Below are 17,096 nucleotides of genomic sequence, written 5' to 3'. Positions count from 1 at the left end.
AACAACAACACCCAGCGTCTTTTAGAGGCGACCAAAAAACGCAGAGCCTCGGCCGCTAGCTAGCTAATCTATCCATCCACCCACCCAGCCTCCAGAGTTTTGCCATTAATCTGGGAACAAACTGCTAACCTCGGTGGCTGGTATTTTCGCTTTTCTTTTCTCACTTTTCTTAGTGTGGGGAAAGCAGCAAAGCCTGTGTGGACTGATTGTGAGGGGCTCTGCTGGAATTTGGCAGCGCCAAGGCTTGGAGAGCAGCCCCATGCTGACTCCCATTCAGCGGGCCAGTTCTCCGCGAGCTTTGCAAGTTTCACTCAGCCGTGCACTCAATGGCTTCACAAAGCTGATTACAAGCTTCAGCGCATTCCTGAAGGAGCCAGAAGCGACGCAGGTGCAAACGAGCCGAGGGAGCCCCTGATCCCGGGCGCGGAATGGGGCAAGCTGGGAAAGGCTGGGACCACACAAATCCAAGGCTCACCAGGCAGCTTCCAGCCTGCCTTGGGAACTGGGGGGGTCGTCAGCCGCTCCTTTCAACCGGGACCCGGGAAGCGCAGGAGCCGCACGTAGCAGCACTGGGACAGCTCCCAGTCAGACGAGCCGGGGAGAGCCAGCGGGGCGCGCTGTGTATGTGTGCGTGCAGGCCAGGGGGGCAGCCCTACGGCACCTGAGCATCCCCGCTACACACACATACCCCTTTACCCACCTCAGCCCAGCAGCATCGCCTGCTCTGAGGCTGTCTGGCAATCTGGCGTCCCGACCCTAACTAAACTCACAGAAAGACACGTTGCAGCCCTAATAGAGGCAGCCAACCTACAGAGAGCTTTTCATAGAAGTCGTCGAGTCGGAAGGGACCCCAGGGGTCATCTAGTCCAACCCCCTGCCACGCAGGAATATTTCGCCCAGCGCGGGGCTCGAACCTACTACCCTGAGATTAAGACACTGAGCTGAAAGTGGAAGGCAAGGCTCCAGCTCAAGCAACGCGCCGCCGAGACACTTTTCTCCGTCCCTTTCCCACATATATACCGTATAGTCAATATTATTTTTTATCTGGGAGTGCATCTTGCTGGACCGTAATGACATCCTTTCTTTTGCCTTGGCAGGCTTCTATTTTATTTTAGGAAGGGACGGGGAAGCGGGAGAGGTGTGCCCTCGCGCGCCTAGCCTCTGTAGCCCCTGCCCGCCTCCCTCTCCCTCGAAGTCACACGAGCCGCTCCAGAATTCCTCACCTCCGCGGGGGGAATAAAGGCCGGGGGATTGTTGGCTGCCACAATGAGAGCCGCTCCCCCGCAGGGCTCGCCCTCCCCCCCTTTTCCGTGGGGGTGGACTGGACAGGAGCCCTGCAGTCCCGGGGTGGAGGTCGGGGTGGGGGTGTTCCTCCTAGTTCTGCTTGCTGAACAAAACGAGAAAGTCGGGAGGGGGAGGGAGTCCTTTCCCTTCCTTAACGCTCCCCCCGACCGCTCCCCCCCTTTTTCCTTCCTTCTCTCTCTCTCTCTCCCAGGAGCAGAGCTGGATAATTAATTACGGCCCCCCTCCAGTGAATGGGAGGGGGAACGCTGTGTGTGTGTTGGGGGGCAGAGAGAGAGAGAACTAGACTTGGAATTGTACAAAAAGCTCTCCAGCGGGAACCACAGCAGCCTCTTTCATGCTCTCCAAATAGTTCCACGGCTGTGCAGGAAAAGACCCCCCTCTCTTTCTCCTATAACCCCCTCCCCACCTCCATTCAGGAGCCCTTTAAGTTCCCGGCTGCCCCACGATCAGCCTTCTCCTTCCTTTGGGTTCCCACTTGGCTCCCAAGGCGCGTTTCTCAGCTGCGCCTCTTTTCCGCGGCGGCGCATTTCGCCCGGGCGGGCAGTGCGTCTTCCCTCCCTCGCTTCCTCCCTTGAAACTCTCCAACTTCCCCCAGCTCAGTATCCCTGCCTCGTCTCTCTTTGGCCTGCCACCAACTTCCCCGTGGGTGTGTGTGGGGGTGGGGGTGGGGGTGTGTGTGTGTGTGTGTGTGAGAGAGAGAGAGAGAGAGAGAGAGAGAGAGAGAGAGAGAGAGAGAGACGAGTTCTCTTTCTCTCTCTCTCTCTCTCTCTCACACACACACACACACGCACGCGCACACACGCACCCCGCGAGCGGTTGCCTTGGCAGAAAAGGTGCAGCTTTCTGATGTTCTTTTGTCTGATAACTAATTCAAGTTAATGCGATCTTTATGTAAAGCTAACAGCGGATAATTGTCTATTTTCTCGCCAACAATCTCCATCACAATCACTTATCTGGAAACCTGCGGTTTTATTAATCGCTCTATATTCCCCGAGATAAGCGCCTCTCGAAGGATCAGTAAACACGCGAGGGGGGGAATTAAACAAACTCCAGAGCCACTTCGGCTCCCATCGCATCTTTCACCCCCGGCGGGCACCGGGAGGAGGGGAAACGGGGGCCGGGCCCGGGTGCCTCGCGACACACTTTCGCCGGGGGACCACGACGGGTCCTTCCTGGGAAGCCCCGGAGACCCGATCCTGTGGGGCTTCCTTCCGTGGAAACAGGGGAAGGATCTCTGCCTTAAGGCTGCGGGGTAAACCAGCTGGATATCAGCTCCCCACCACCAACAGAAAAAGCAGTAGTTTTGTACCGAGGGAGCGCCTGTGTTTCTTTCTGGGTGTGAGCTCGTCCCTCACCCTCGAATTTAAGAAGCTATTAATTGCATTCCACCGTGTGTGTGTGTGTGTGTGTGTGAGAGAGAGAGAGAGAGAGAAAGGATCCAAGTTTCAGATGAGCAAAGAAAGTTATATGGATATTAACTGCGAGCCCACAATGTGGTGCAATCGAAACACTGGGCTTTAAGCAAGTGCTTCCTTCCGTGTGAACGCGGGGCTAAGTCCTTTGGAAGTCACTGGAACGAAGGCAGCAGCAGCTGCTGAAACTAATCGTGGATCCGGCTCTCCTTCCCCGGACAGACTTTTCTACTACCAACCCACCCAGTTAAGTCTCAACGTGGCACCCCCAGTTCTCATTCACAAACCCTTGAGACTCACCTAAACAGGTGCAGCCCCAGGGAGAGAACGGGTTCAACAATAAGACTCACTGCACGTCCAGTCACTGAGTTAAATGGGACCTTTCCAGACAAGTGGGCACAGGATCATAAGCGAACAGCGATACGTGTCTTACTCCGAAGTAAGTTTCTCTAAGTTCAATGATTCCCAGGTAGGTGCGCACAGGAGTACGATCCTGAGCACACCTAACCTTGAAGGGAAACCTGCTAAAAGGAATGTGCATAGAACTGGGCTGCATCCAGCTACTTCCTTGGCCAAAAGACCCATTGAAATAAGTCTCCCTGCTGAGGAAAAAAAGCTGTCCTGCTAAGAGAGAGGAAATCGATGGGATGGATGCGGTTTAAATGGCAGCTGTGGATCCGTGGCTGGTGCCCGGGCACAAGCGAGTCGCGCGCCTCTGTTGTCTTTCCCCATTATTAGCAGATGATGGGGAATATTTGCACTGAAACGAGACTGGAGTCCCAGAGGGCGGCGGGGGGGGGGGTGAGTCGAAGCGAGCGCTGCCATGGGAATCTCCTCCCTTGCTCAGCTCAGCTTCTTTTCGGTTTAAGGAAGAAATTATGGCAAATTGTGCTGCAGATCCCTCGAGGGAAAACATTCCGGTATTGCAAAGATCTTTTTTTATTTCTTTTTTAGGTCTTTCTACGAAGAAGTCAAAACAAGAGTGTCAAACGAAAACCCATTTCAGGGGGCCTGTGTGGGCTGGGCGGGTGCATGTTGTTTACGTGTGTGTGTGTGTGTGTGTGTGTGTGTGTGTGTGTGTGTGTGTGCCTGCAAGCTAGTTTGAGAGGGTAAAAAGTTTCCAGGGTTTTTTGTGTGGGAGGGGTGGGAAAGAGGAGATGGAGCCCGACGCGATTTGCTCTCCTTCCTCCATTCCTCCTTCCATCTGCCTGGAAATGAATGGCGGGTAGGAACAGAGGAAGCTGCCATGCCCCGAGCCCGTCCATCTAGCCCAATATTGCTTGCACAGGCTGGCAGCGGTTCTGTAGGATTTTTCGACGGGGCACATTTTCCCTGCCCTACTTGGAGGTCGTGCTGGGGAATGAACTGGGACCTCCTTCTACACTCAAAGCAGACGCTCTGCCACTGAGCTATGGCCCTTCCCCAGTTGTGTTTTGGAGTAGCTACCGGTATTTTCCATCTACAGAAGAGGGCACAGCTGCAAATAAGCAGACGATTGCGCGGAAGGAGGAAGATTACAATACGCGTGTCTCTGCCCAGCGACCTTCCACGGGCTTGATTAGACTGTAATAAAAGAACTTAACGAGATCCTCCGATGCAGGGCCAATTGGGCATAGGATTTTAGCCTTAGGCTGCGATCCTAACACAAACCCGAAGCCCCGTTATACTTGGCCCTGAGTCCCGATTCCAATCCTGTCGATTTCGATGGAATTTCCCAGACAGTTTAGGATCGCAGCTGCTTCAGCTTCAGCCCTGCTGCACCCTTGGCCAGAAGTGAGCGCCACATTGAACTCGACGGGGCTTCCTTCCGAGTAAATATAAACCGGCTAGTGGGGCCTCAGCTCCTCAGCTCACTCACAAAGTCCTCCTGCAAGTTCCCTGCAGGTAAAATGCCTTGCGGGGGGCTGCCATCTTCCCCTGCGACTCTAATCCATCTTTCACTTGTAAATAGGAAACCTTCCCATGCAATCTGCTTGCAAAACCGATCCTGGGGTGTTGCTTTCTGGCGGGCTGGAGTTCTGGAGGGCGCACCTTCCGTTTCCCTTTCGCCCTTCACTCAGCCCAGTCAGGGGTGACATTATGTCCTCTTTTGCCAAGACACGTTCTCTTTTTCATGGGTATGTAAAATGAGAGTCTCCATAGTTAAAAGTAGAAGTCGGGAAATATGTCCCTCTCTTTTTGCTCTTCAAAATAGGGCATCCCTACCAGAAAGCCGCTCCTTCCCGGAGGCAGCCTTTTTAGATGGCGCTGCTGTCCTGCCTTGCAGGCATGTTGTACGTTTCGCCAAGAAGACCCTGTGTGTGAAGTGCTTTGAACATCACTGTGCTTTGAACGTCACTTTGAAGCGCTGCCCTGCTATGAACTACGGTGAGGGTTGAGGGGCAGCTCGATTTTTGGCCAGAGCAGCGGGAGTGGGGTGGGAAAATGTGGATTTGGGGTGAGTTCTCATTGTGGAAGACAGGAGAGGACCTCTCTCTCTCTCTCTCTTAAACCCCTCCATCTGATTCTCCACTCCTCCTCCTTCTCCCCCCGCCTGGTGTTCCCAGGGGCTTCTGGCTTCGGCTTGCGGCCCGGGCGAGCCATCCCACTTCATCTCTCACCTGAATCTTGTCATCTCTGCCATCTCGCAGTGATCTGGGAACAATGGCGGGTCCCTTGGACAGCCCGAGCTGGTCAATCAGGCAGAACAGACTATGCAAATGGAATGGAAAGGCGAAGCGGGCGAGAACAGTGGCGCCCATTGTCTTGCGCATTTCAAAGCCAAGCCCAGCTGCAGCGCCGTTGCTGCCTCGGACCCGGCGGTTGCTACACGAATGTCAGCCCTGCGAAGCATCAGGTCGGGGGAGAAGCGGCTGCGCGCGCAGGCAGGCACCCCCCCCCAACCCCCAGCCCGCCCGGAGATGAAGCAGCAGCCCCCTTGGCAATGAATCATTGAATCATAGAACTGTAGAGTTCGGCAGTCATCTGGTCCAACCCTTGCAATGCAAGACTCTGTTTGCCCGACGTGGGGTTCGAACCCACGACGCTGAGATTAAATGTTTGACGCTCTACCGACTGAGCTATCTTCTTCTTCTTGTTGTTGTTGTTGGAGGAGGAGGAGGAGAAGCAACAGCTTGCAACTTTCTACTCTTTCAATCCCAGAGATATTTTTGAGAGGGTGTGTGTGAAGAATACCCCCTACATCTCTAGAACTGTTCCCCACCCCTTCCTTACTAATAATATATCAACCTCAGGCCTTATGCAACAGGGCAGGGCCATTGCACTCCTGTACTCCTCTGCTGGGCTGCTCTGAGAAACAGGATGCTCGCTAGACCTGAAGGGCCTTTGGCCGGTTTAGTCCTTATGAGCTCCCCATGCATTCTTAGAAGTGGAAGTTAAACAGATTGGATCAAGTGGAAACATCTCAGTGGAAGTTAAACAGTATAAGGCAGAAGGCATAGTTTGGAGCCCAAAGAACTTAGTAATAAAACCAGAGCAATGCGATTTACCTGACTGGTGAATGGAGCTGTAAGCCGAAAGCAGAATCAAACAAAAGTTGGTCTTGTTAAATTTCAGCACCAGGGAAATGGGGAAAGCTTTGGTTTGGGGGGGGGGTTCTGTTCATTTGTTTTTAAAATAATTTTGATTTAAAAAAAATCTTAGTTTACAAAAGTACATGCATTGTCTATTTTTCAGGTTGTTATTCAGATCAAGCACATCTGTTGTGAGACATTAGTGTTATTTGCAGTATAAGGTCGGGGGGGAAGAGGGGGGAGAGGGAGTGTATGTGTGGGGTTTGGCATCAGTGTCACTTGGGTAGGTTCTCTTTCTATTCGCTTGTTATATTTCCTTGGTAGTTAGAGAGCTTGGGGTGGCTTCTCGAAGCTACAAACATGAGCCTGACCAAACTGTGGGAGGCAGTGGAAGACAGAAGTGCCTGGCGTGCTCTGGTCCATGGGGTCACGAAGAGTCGGACACGACTAAACGACTAAACAACAACAACAACAACAACAATTTGTCTTTGGTTGGCTGCAGTGAGATTTGTTCATTAATGTGGGGGGGGAGGGGTTGTTGGGTCAAGTTAGCCTAATTGATTTGTATGCTGTCGGTGGATTCTTGTAGTTGTCTTTTGGGGCTGTGTATGTGATAGCCTCCTGCCAACCTAGCAGTTCGAAAGCACATCAAAGTGCAAGTAGATAAATAGGTACCACTCTGGTGGGAAGGTAAACGGCGTTTTCGCGCGCTGCTCTGGTTCGCCAGAAGCGGCTTAGTCATGCTGGCCACATGACCCAGAAGATGTACGCCGGCTCCCTCGGCCTATAGAGCGAGATGAGCGCCGCAACCCCAGAGTCGGCCACGACTGGACCTAATGGTCAGGGGTCCCTTTACCTTTACTTATGTGATAAAGGGGAACCATACCAGGGTGAAGGCATCTTCTATTTGTCCCCATGTCAGTTTCAGTTTATTGGTTAGTTTTTCTAATAAGGCTGTTTCCCATGCAATTTGATACCATTGGTCCATGTTTACTCCTGACAGGTCTCTCCAGTGTCTGGTTATAATGCTTCCGGCTGCTGAGAGTAGGTGGGTTATGAGTTCTTTATAGTGTGAGTTGACATTATTATCTTGGAAGGTGTTCAGTAGGGCCAGTTCTGGGGAGACTTCTAGTACCTGTTTAGTTATTTTGCATATTTCTTGCATGACTGCTGTCCAGAAGGGTTGGATTTGGGGGCATTTAAGCCTCGAGGGTCATCCAGACTTGTGTTTACTTATCCTTTATTTTCTTCTTCTTTTAGGTGGCTCTGGTGATTTGCCTCCAAGTGGTGGCTAAGCTCTGCGGACAGAAGTGTTTCCTTTTTCCTATAGCCCATCTCTTGTTATCAGATGGACATGCTGGCGGGCTGCAGGTGTTTGAAGGCTGGAAACTCAGTTAGATGATGGGCTGATCCAAAAAGGCCAACCCGTTTGCTGGTCCCTGGACAGTTTGCTGCAAACTTCTTCTGGATTAGCCAATCCTCAGCAAATATTTGGTCTTGCTTGTATCTCATCTCCTCATTCTTTGCTGGAGGTCCTTCTGGATAAAGTCCTTCCCCCACCCCACCCACTAAGAAAGGAGATGCTCTCCTTAATATGCCACAAATTACAAGGTGAGGCTAATGCTAATCATGTTGGATTAAGGAAATCCTATTAAAATTAATTCATCTGGCAAAATTAAATTTCCTGATTTTCAATATGTGGCCGATCTGTTCCTTAAAGAGAGAGAGATAAAATCAGCAAAGAAAACTAGCAGGCCCCATACAATGTAAATGAGCCTGCATTTGATATTCAGCTGGCCAGGAAGCGCCCGGGAAGCGGGGTGGGGGGGTGGGGGGCCTTCTTTTCTAAAACCAGAGCAGCATCAGCTCAAGCCTGCTGAGAAGTCATGTAGTGGGGCTTGGAAACTACAGCCCCTAACCCCAGGTCCCTGTGCCATGGTAAAGGAAAATGCAAGCAACATGTCAGTAGGAGGAAAGTGTGGTGTAGTGGTTAGAGTGCTGGACTCAGGAAACCAAGACTTAAATCCCTTTTCAACCATAAAGCTCCATTTGTAGCCTTGGGCCAGTCATAGTCTCTTAGCCTAACTCGGCAGGGTTGTTGTGAAGATTAAAATGGCAGGGGAGGAGAATTGTGTGCGTCACTTTGAGTTACTTAGGAGAAAGGTGGGATACTAAAGTAATAAATAAACAAGACACACACCCAGAGACAAATTTCTATGCTCAGATACTTTCAAGGTGGCATTGTGAAAAAGTGGTGCATCTTAAGAACAGTTGTGGTTATCTTCTGTCTAATTTCTTAATAAAACCACATTGGGTTGTATCCAATGTTAGACTGAGAGGAGACCATCGAAACCGATAAACATGGCTAAATTAGGTCCATTTATTTCAATGGGTCTACTCTGAGTAAAACTAAGTTGGACACGGTGCCATAGCATTCAGCATAGGCAAGTGTAGGTAAAAGCTTACTTTTGTATTGCTTGTCAGACCAAAGTCTGACCACACAAGCAATTAAAACTACAGCATTAAACAAAACAATAAAACACCAAAACACAACAAATTATAGCAAAAACAATGATAAATAGCCATTGCACCTAAATACAGAAAATATGTGGCATGAGGGGGCTGGAATAACAAAACCAGTCATTATGGAAGTCCTGATTGAAATAGATGGTCTTCACCATTCATTCTAAGTACGAAAGCAACCAAACACATATCCACATTACAGAGAGATAGTTTCAAAGCTTGGACATTGCTGTGGAAAAGGTTGTGTCCTATAAATAACTTGAGTCATGCTTCAAGGGACACCTGAGTGAACACAGAAATGTGTTGAGCAAGTCACTATAGATGTTTCCTGATATTAATCAGGAGGGAACTCCACAAAGCCGGGGTTCCACCACTGAATGCCCTGCTCCTAACAATCATAGTCACTAGCCTGACTTCAGATAAAAGAGGAATGCAAACAAAGCTGCTGCCCGCAGCTCCAAGATCTTGGGCAGTCTCATATGAAAGCAAGCAGTGCTTCAGATCTCATGGTCTCAAGTCATCTAGGGCTAAAAAGCCAAGAACTTGTAATTCAACATTCAGATGAGCTACCTCTTCTTTTTCTTTTGATAGCAACAGAAGTGACACAGCTGAAATGTGAATTACTCTCCTCTAAATTTTCCTGAAGAGGGACCAGCAGCGTACAAAATGCATTCAATCAATAATTTTTTTTTCTTGTCTACCCATTCCTTTTTAAAAATCTGTTTCCAGTTGCTTTTACAGAAGGGCAATGAAGCTGCTGGACTTTAAGGGGGAAACTAGTACTTTGAATTGCACTTGGAAATGAACTGGGAGCCAATGCAGCTTAAAAAGTATGCATATCATTATCCAAAAAGCTGGGCCCCCAATACCACTCTAGCTACAGAGTCTTGCACCAGCTGGAGTTTCTGAATACCCTTCAGAGGGAACCTCAAGTACAAAGCACTGCAGTAGTTTGAAATGGCTATTAAAGCAGGCATAAGAGTAGCCAGTTTTGTCTTCTCAAAGGGCCACAGAAAAGCAGTGCAAATGCACTCCTGGCGGGTTATCACTGGAACATCCAGGATCAAAACTCCAGGAGAACACCTAAACTATACACATTATCCTCAACTACTACCTCAACTAGAATAGGGGAAGTATGCATCTCTAGGCAAGCTTTCCTATGACCAATAGGACAGGCAAGTAAGTACCCTTTCCCCCTTTAAAAGCAAAGCAATTTGCCTCCTTTGTCATGCAAGTCTAGTACATGGGCCCATTTAATTTATAGCAGCAGTTACAATGGGTAGTGCGGAGATAGAGGTATTGGAAGATAATCACAGGTGGGATTAAAACTGCAGGAGGGGGCCATGATGACCCTTCCTTTCCTTCCTGGCGTGCCTCCAATTCCATACATGCTTTTAAAATGTCAGTAGCATCCACAGCTATGCCTAGATAACCAATTGATAAAGATAACCTAATGGTTATTCTCACTGGTAGAACAATGTACACACAAGCTAAATCATCCCTGTCTAGCATTCTGCTTCCACAGACGGCTTCTTTTACAGTGAAGTTACATGAGTGTCCATACACCTATGCCTGTTGTTTTACTTTCCTGTTCCCTTCAGTTATGGACAGAGGTTGACCACTACACCACACCTTCTCTGGAGTTTTGACTGCCTCCCATTCTCGTGGACACACTAAGTTCTCTACGTTTCCTTCCCTGCACACAGCTCTCACTTTCAATAAGTCGTAAATTAAGGCTGAAAAGCAAACTCACAAAGTAGTTATGAGAGTCATGCCACATTAACTCCCTCAGATAATGTGGAAGCTTTTCAAACCAGGGTGTTAGAAAAGCGCTTCCTAATTTTTATGACTGGGATGGCACACATATTGTTTTAAGCTTGGGAGGCCATCTTCATTCACCCACCAAGGTTATCTAGAAAGGTCATTGTGTCCCCCTGCTTGGATCCTCTTCTGCCCACCTCATACGTAACTTCTCCCACAACTTCTCATACAAATCTCCTTTTCCCATTTAATGTCTAACCAGAGCTAACTAGACACATGATGACCCCGTATCTCCCTGTCAGTGATTCCTGTGAATCTCTCTGTTTAAAGCTGTTAAATTACCTTATTGGTATTGTTTCCTATATTGTCGTATGTAAAATGTTGATATTATGATCATTTTAAATTGTTGTTCATATTGTTTCTGAATTGTTATATTTATTCTTGCTCATTTGGTATGGTGTGAGATATGAGTTTGGGCACAGTTTGTGGGGAAATAGTATGCAAATAAACTAATGATGAAATCCTGATCTCTCCTTTTGAACTCGTGCCTATAGGGCTCATACCAGCAAGAAATGCAAAACTATTTGACCATACACATGCCTTATTGGTGTCCCACTGTAACCTGCTGCCTGTCCCAGTAACAAGTGCAATAAATGATCTTTCTTGCTACATTTTCACCCCCAGACCATCTGGCAGTAGTGCAAACACATAGAAAAGGTTATGCTGAGAAAACTGCGCTGATGCTTTTAAAGAACTAGTCCTACTTTTTCTTACCACTGCCTACTGGTTTTTGGTTTTTTTAAACGCTCCCCCCACCCACTACCTGAACAGAGAAATACATTATTTCTGCAGAGGTTCTTTGAACCTTTCAGATCACTCTAGCTGACTGTAAAAGTTAGGTTTGTGTTCTTCAGAAGCAGCTTGATAGAAAGGTGAACTATCAGTAGCTTTAAACGCCATGAAAGAGATTTGAATGGCTGCAATCCTATACCAAGTTAAGAGTTTTTGACCCATTCATTTCAATGAGTCATTCATTCCTGTGAGTGAACATAATTGGCCACAGATTGCAACTATAGCTTTTCCTTCCCTTTAGAGCTCATTTTAAACATCGGTGGAGTGGGTGGGTGGCATCTACCATACATTTCATTTTCAGGTTTGGCTGATTTGAACTGTAGGTATGCAAATACGAGCAGAAATCAGTTGTTTCAGTTCCCAAGAAATATATGGGGGAAATACTCAAACAATGGTGTCCATTTATTGCTTGTGGCCTGAGCTCCCTCACTGAGAGAAAACACACACACACACACACACACAGAGAGAGAGAGAGAGAGAGAGAGAGAGAGAGAGAGAGAGAGAATGTAAGAAATATTCAAGTATCTTTGTCTTTCTGCTTCCACATAATTAAAAAAAAAAACAAACCAGAATTTGGAATAGGTGTACATATGAATTAAAAGAGGCCGAAAACAGGCAGATTTGCAAGGGATCAAGATTTATTTTCTATTAGACACTGTGAAAGTTCAAAATGTAGATGAAAGGCAATTCTGAACAGCATCAATTACTATAGACCACAACTGTCCATCCCTGTCTTTGCCAGTCATTTAAGAATGCTCCATTATGCAATCCGCCTATCTGCCCACAGAAAATATCCACGCAGTGCACTTCAATGCACTTTAGTGTTGTTCAGCTAGCTGCCATGCGCTTTGAATGAAATCAAATAGATGGCTAGGTGACACTGACTGAGATGTCAGCAGGTACAGTAAAATGGCCTTTGCAGTCCCCGCCATTTTAACAACTATTTGATTGGGCTACTTGGATGTGAATGTTCTGTTCCATGTTTCTACGCTGCAGTGACAGTTGCCCTCACCATCCACTACCAAGCCTTGAACTGTTGTTAATAAAAATGCAGTCTGCTAGTGATGGGATCAGAAAGAATGAATCTCAAGGTGATGCTAACATGCAGCTTTAGATATCATCACTCAGGACCTTGAGCGGTCCTGCTGTAACTCAAATGGCACAAACTGAAAATTCCTGAAAATCACAACAATGGCCTCATTAAATGGGAGACTTTCAGAGCACCATTTCATCCAGAAAGGAAACACGTGAGGGAGATGATTAAGCTCTATTTAAGGACCAGTTCACACATCACATTCTGGGCTATGAGCTGCCCTATGTTGCCTAACTGTACACCTAAAGATGGAAAGAGTGATTGCGACAACTTGTGTATTTGCACCAGTTTATTCAACAGGGAGCGTGATTCGGCTGCTGCTCCTTCTTGAGGACAAACTTAGGTATGCCTCTGTGTAAATGTGTAAAACAGCCTTGAAACATTTGGTGAGGGAGGAGGAATAAAAGGAAACTAAGCTGTACAGAATCAGCATCCACAAGCGTGAACAGACCTCAGTGGGGTGACAAGGCTCATTATGCACCTTCGGAAACATGGGGTGTTCAATTGATCAAAAAAGTACTGTATAATTCGATCAAGCTGCTTCTACCTCATTAGGAAAATGAACTCCTCTGAACAAAATAACTTTCCTCAACCTAGAATTTCTTTCTAACATAAATGGCTACCTCCACTACCTTTCTGGTCTCTAATTCCCTTCCGGCATCTTTTAAAATGTGGAGCCAAATATTTTCAGCTAGTTCTTAACATATGAACAAATAAATCTAAAGCCAGAATGCAAGTGGTGAGGTTACCTCAGGGTTTGAGCCATTAAACAGATTGTCCAGTTCACACACACATACACACAGAGAGATTTAATTTCTGTGTAATTTATTTCTATCCCAGGGCAGCCTCCAAGCAATTGCATAAATAGTTCTTGGAAGTGGGAAGTCAACATGAGTCATGACTAATTCGTCTTGGGTTTTGTTCTCACAAAAGCTTGAAAGGAATTATGAAGTTCTTAGCATGTTTTACGTGCTTTCTCTTTTCCTGTGTAAACTCTTCCTATTGATCATGGAATTATTATTTTATTTTTTATTTATTAAATTTGTATCCGTGGATCTCAGGGCAGTTCACAACATAAACATGCAAGATAAACAAATTAATCCTATACATTAATGTTCCAGAACTGAGCATGGTAGTCAGACAATCTATTCTTCTAAACCGCTTCATTCATGTAGGCAGGAAAGATATAATCAGAAATTAAGACAGCTGGGAAGGCGGTAAATGGGATTAAAGGTCTCAAACGCAACACCCAGCTATTTTTATTTATTTATTAAAATGTTTATAGATAGCCCCCTCATATAAAATATAACGGCAGTGACTAGCAAGATATAGGTAATGGTAAAGGGACCCCTGACCGTTAAGTCCAGTCGCAAAGGACTCTGGGGTTGCGGCGCTCATCTTGCTTTATGGCTGGGACAGCCGGCGTTTGTCCGCAGACAGCTTCCAGGTCATGTGGCCAGCATGACTAAGTCGCTTCTGGCGAACCAGAGCAGCGCACGGAAATGCCATTTACCTTCCCGCTGGAGCGGTACCTATTTATCTACTTGCACTCTGACATACTTTCGAACTGCTAGGTTGGCAGGAGCAGGGACTGAGCAACGGGAGCTCACCCCGTCGTGGGGATTCAAACTGCCGACCTTCTGATTAGCAAGTGCCACCCACGTCCCTAGCAAGATATACAAGTACACAAAAACATAAAATATCATCAAAACAATATAATAATAATAATAATAATAATAATAATAATAATAATAATGATGATGACTCATCTTGAAATAGGCCTTTAAGAGATTTCTGAAAACTAGCAGATCCCTGCTGAATCTCTATTGCAGGTGTGCCCAAACTTTTTTCAAAGAGGGCCAGATTTGATGAAGTGAACATGCATGAGGGCCAACCAAGGTTGTTAAGCTTTTTATAGAATTGAAGTTGTTGAGCTTATTTTAGGATTTAACCCCAAAGTTGTTGAACTTTTTTTTAAAGGATTTTACCCCAGGGCATATACGGCCCATGGGACCGGATTAAATCAACCGATAGGCCGGATTAGGCCCCCAAAATGGACTTTGGACATACCTTCTCTATTGGAAGAGTATCCCACAGCATGGGACCAGTAACACTGAATTTCCAAATGCTATTTAAAGCCAGTCATGCTTCTGCAACACAGTACTCCTCAGGGTGATCTCAGTGACTGAGCTGGGATATGAGGAATTCAGTGGTCCATGAGGTATCCTGGATCCAAATTGTTCAGGACTTTGTATATTAATAGGATACCTGTCCTGGTAATATATGGGCAGCCTTTGAAAATGTTTTAGCAGGGGTGCCCATATTGTTGGATATCGTTCTCCAGTAGCATGTCTATCCAGTAGCATGTCTAGTGCATTCTGCACTAGCTAGAGGTTCCAGACTAGACCCATAGGCAGCCCAAAATGCAGAGCGCATTGCAGCAATCCAGTCTTGAGGTTACCAGTGCATGGACTACAGCAGCCAGGCTATGCCAACCACAGCTGGCATATGAAATAACTGATTAAAAAACAACAACCATGCTTCTTCAGAGGGGATACAAGCCCATCAGGAACAGGCAATTGACCTGTCTTCTGAACACAGGAACCACCTGCCCACAAAGACTTCCCAGGATTTCACTAAGTTTATTGGCCCTCATCCTGTCCACTTCTGCATTCTGGTACAAGATTTGCACAGCCACTCCAAATTCAGATGTTAGGGGAAAACAGAGATGCATCTCATCAGTGAACTGATGACACAGTGCTCCAAAACGCCTAATGAAAGTTCTCAATAGCTTCATGATAGATGATAAATAGCTTTGGAGATAGAACAGTGTCCTGAACAGTCACATAGCACAGGTGCCAGGGAGGCCAAAGAGCACTTTTCTGGTGCTATTCTTTGGACTCGGTCTAAAAACAACTTTAAGAAAAAGCTCTTCAAAGCACAATTAAGGGTCATTGTAGCATCAATGTTCAGTAAACCTATCCTTTTCTTCTGCCATCTTCTTTTTGCATATTTGAAAAGTCCAAGCTCACAGTGAACAAGCGAACCATGCGACAGATTTCAAAAATTCACATTGGGTGAGGGGCATCTCCCCAATAATTAAATAATGTTTTTGTTTACTCTCACCAGTAAGAATCACTGTAGATCATCCACTTAGCCAGTACAAGTGCTCTTTAGGAAAGGAGGAATAGTACAATCAATCATCCAGTTTGCATCTAAGACTGGACAAATAGGTCAATTTTGGTTTCTCTCAGTTCTCCATATTTTCACATCATGAAAATTCATCAGTATTCTAATATAAATTTATGCTAATATAAACTTCTTTGTTTGGAATTTTGCCTAATAAGCACATTTTTGCAATTATATCCTAATACATCATATTTCAGGACGCGGGTGGCGCTATAGGATACGGGTGGCGCTGTGGGTTAAACCACAGAGCCTAGGGCTTGCCGATCAGAAGGTTGGTGGTTCGAATCCCTGCGACAGAGTGAGCTCGGTCCCTGCTCTTGCCAACCTAGCAGTTCGAAAGCACGTCAAAGTGCAAGTAGATAAATAGGTACCGCTCCGGCGGGAAGGCAAACGGCATTTCCGTGCGCTGCTCTGGTTCGCCAGAAGCAGTTTAGTCATGCTGGCCACATGACCCGGAAGCTGTACGCCGGCTCCCTTGGCCAATAAAGCGAGATGAGCGCCGCAACCCCAGAGTCGGCCACAACTGGACCTAATGGTCAGGGGTCCCTTTACCTTTACATCATATTTCATGCACACTTTATCTCAGTATGAACATTCTTGTACACATTGCTTGGCTGGAGCACTGCATTGCAAAAAAATGAGAAATCTGAATTTTGAAGACTGGCTGTGTTCTACTTCTTGCATCATTTTTTGAAAGTGTGGATTAGGTAGGTTCACCTTTAAATGTGAATGGAATAGAATCCCCACCCCCCACTCCATTTGAACCATGTTTCTTTCGAACAACATGTGGTCAAGCTTTAGGGATGCAGGACCAAACACAGAACTATCTCTCAGCCTCAGTGTTTCATTTGTGAAATGGAAATCTTAAAGGCTAACCTCCCGGGAGTGAGATAAACATCATAATGCGCTGTGCACGTCAAAGTGCAAGTCAAAAATCGTAGGGTTTAGTAAAGGCCACTGTCCTGCAAACATAACTGTGGCTGCAACTGAATGCATACTTAACATGGGAATAAGTTGCATTGAACTCAATGCATTTTGCTTCTGAGTAAGCCTGCACAAGACTGAACTGCACATATGGGAAAAGAGCCAGCATCACTTTAGAGCACTGCGATGAGCTCCTTGCCAGAATAACTAAAATCAACTAACGTTGCTGACATCCAACCCCTGATTAGAATGCAGACTTTCACTCTCTGCATTACTTCACACATTTTGGTGGAAACAACACAAACCTGATTCTTACACAATGGAACTTTGTGTTCGTTTCGCAGCAAACAATCTCCTCCATCCTCAACAACTGTGTACATTCGGCCACTGTTATCTCTCCTCATGCACTGTCTCTATTTGTTATGTTTATTATCATTTGACTGCCATCTGGCACACACACCAACATGGAGAAAAGAAATCACAGATTCAGTAAATGGAACAAGTAAGGTCACTATAGCTAGTGTG

At 46.6% G+C, this 17,096-nt stretch overlaps 2 long non-coding RNA genes across 6 annotated transcripts in view; one reads left to right on the top strand and one right to left on the bottom strand.

Annotated features, from left to right (window-relative positions):
* LOC309530202 overlaps positions 1-11,040 on the top strand; it is a 49,272-nt gene extending 38,232 nt beyond the window's left edge. Inside the window, exon 2 of the long non-coding RNA XR_014218673.1 lies at positions 7,490-11,040. This is a non-coding gene — a long non-coding RNA (uncharacterized lncRNA). The remainder of the gene's footprint in view (positions 1-7,489) is intronic.
* The window catches only part of LOC309530196, a 318,904-nt gene that overhangs the window by 179,269 nt on the left and 122,539 nt on the right, over positions 1-17,096 (bottom strand). The gene's annotated exons all lie outside the window — the stretch shown is intronic.

This window comes from Podarcis vaucheri (genome assembly GCF_965113315.1).
Source record: "Podarcis vaucheri genome assembly, chromosome: 4".
NCBI classification, from domain to species: domain Eukaryota; kingdom Metazoa; phylum Chordata; class Lepidosauria; order Squamata; family Lacertidae; genus Podarcis; species Podarcis vaucheri.
The sequence above is the reverse complement of the archived record's forward strand: the minus strand, read 5'-3'. Positions and strand labels throughout refer to the sequence as shown.